At 29.5% G+C, this 2,500-nt stretch overlaps 1 protein-coding gene across 1 annotated transcript in view; it reads right to left on the reverse strand.

The window, feature by feature from the left end:
• The window catches only part of LOC119613049, a gene marked incomplete at its 3' end in the record, with an annotated part of 22,657 nt that overhangs the window by 18,952 nt on the left and 1,205 nt on the right, over nt 1-2,500 (reverse strand). The gene's annotated exons all lie outside the window — the stretch shown is intronic.

The following is a 2,500-nucleotide window of genomic DNA, read 5'->3' on the forward strand; positions in this document are numbered from 1 at the left end:
GAAAAACAAAAATAAGGACAACTGCAGAAGTAGTCTTAAACGAAAAAGAAGGAAAGGGACTTAATTTTATATATTATATTTTTTGCACACCAAAACAAGTGGTAGTTTAAGGTTTTGTTATAAAGTGTGAATACACTCCTGGTAGAAATTATAGGACTTGAAGTCATTGGGAGGAAATAAATCTATAGATTCTAAGCGGTTGAGTTTAGCTTAAAAACTATTAAAGTTCAATTAATTTCGAAATTTTGTTATAAATTTAGACCAGCGGGCAGATTATATGCATACTTTGTTAATATGTTATTAATGCCTCCTTATTACCTTGTTTTAACCGTACATTTGTTTTCCGGAGTGTTATATATTGTTGTCATTTTTATATTTTTTTTACTGAATTTACGTTTGTATAGTTTGCAAGTGGCTTAATTTGAATTATTTAACAGACAGAATGCTTTTGTTGAGATTCGAAAATCGTTTAGTTTTAAAATCCCAATATTTAGAATAAAAATCAAGTATCTGATTCGATTTGCATGATTTATGTTTCATATAAAAGCCAACATTCTGTATAATATTAATTTTTATAATTTGGTATCATTGAATACATAAGGACTTGAGGACCAAGCTTTAATAGACAACGATTATACCGACGTCTCCCGATTACAACATTAAGTGTCGAAAAAGTAAATATCTGAAGAAATTTTTAATTAAATCTATTTTTATAGCCGAGTCCTTAGAGAAAGCGGAGTTGATTTAGCTATGTCCGTCTGTCTGTCCGTTGTTATATTGAAATCAGTTTTCAGAAAACCGCAGATCCGAAGATATGAACTAAATACGAGCCATACAGTGACAAAATTAATAAAAAACAACAACAAACAGCTTCATATGGTAAATTTTGTTCTTGTACGTTAAGCATGAAACTGTGTTTTGTTATTACAGAAATCAGGGATGGAAAATTGTGTTTTGGAAATGATGTGGTAAAAAATGAATTTAAACTTTTTCGTTCGTTAACTGGTACTTTTTGAGTTTTCTATAATAATGAACCTAGGAACATGAACTTATACATGTCGAGCATGGAGTAAATGAGAACCTATAAAAGGGGACTTTTTGGAACTTTATTCTTCCTCTTTGAAAAGGTACTTTTTGAATTTTCTATAATATTGATATTAAAATCTGTAACACCAAATATAGTAAGGGGTGATATTTGTTACTCTGGCATCAACGACTACTTTTGGGTACTTTTTCGTTATTTAACTGGTACTTTTTGAGTTTTCTATAATATTTAACCTAGAAACATTAAATTAAATATGTAGAGCACGGAGTAAATGAGAACCTATAAAAGGGAACTTTTTGAAACTTTATTCTTCCTTTTTGAAAAGGTACTTTTTGAATTTTCTATAATATTGACATGAAAATCTGTAACTCCAAATATGATAAGGGGTAATATTTGTTACTCTGGCACCAAAGACTACTTTAGGGTACTTTTTCGTTGTACTGGTACTTTTTGAGTCTCTATAATATTGAACCTAGAAAGATAATGTAGAGCACCGAGTAAATGAGAACCTATAAAAGAGAACCTTTTGAAACTTTATTCTTCCTTTTTGAAAAGGTACTTTTTAAATTTTCTATAATATTGAGATGAAAATCTGTAATTCCAAATATGCTAAGGGGTGATATTTGTTACTCTGGCACCAAAGACTACTTTTGGGTACTTACTTTTTGTTATTTAACTGGTACTTTTTGAGTCTCTATAATATTGAACCTAGAAACATTAAACCTAGAAACATAATGTAGAGCACGGAGTAAATGAGAACCTATAAAAGTGAACTTTTTGAAATTTTATTCTTCCTTTTTGAAAAGGTACTTTTTAAATTTTCTATAATATTGACATGAAAATCTGTAACTCCAAATATGCTAAGGGGTGATATTTGTTACTCTGGCACCAAAGACTACTTTAGGGTACTTTTTCGTTGTACTGGTACTTTTTGAGTCTCTATAATATTGAACCTAGAAACATAATGTAGAGCACGGAGTAAGTGAGAACCTATAAAAGAGAACCTTTTGAAACTTTATTCTTCCTTTTTGAAAAGGTACTTTTTGAATTTTCTATAATATTGCCATGAAAATCTGTATAAAAGTTTTTTTTGGTACTTTTTCGTACTTTGATTGATACTTATTGGTTATTGTGCAATATAGAATCTAAAAAACATATAATCAGACATAAAGGATCTTGATGGAATGGAAATCTATAAGAATGATCTTTTTGGTACTTTTTGTTCTTCAACTGGGACTTTTTAAATCTTTTATAATATTGAACGTAGGAACGCAAAATTAAACACGCAGCATATTGAATGAATAAAACTCTATAAAAACGGTCTTTCCGATACTTTTTCGTCAATCAATTGGTAGTTTTTGGTTTTCTGTATTATTAGACCTAGAAACATATAATCAGTACCAACTTATTGTTGTTGAGTACATTTTGTTCTTCAACTGGTACTCTTTGAACCTT

The sequence above is a fragment of the Lucilia sericata genome, unplaced genomic scaffold, assembly GCF_015586225.1.
Source record: "Lucilia sericata isolate MDLA Ls3-8-SP2 unplaced genomic scaffold, ASM1558622v1 Contig001942F_arrow, whole genome shotgun sequence".
In the NCBI taxonomy this organism is placed as follows: domain Eukaryota; kingdom Metazoa; phylum Arthropoda; class Insecta; order Diptera; family Calliphoridae; genus Lucilia; species Lucilia sericata.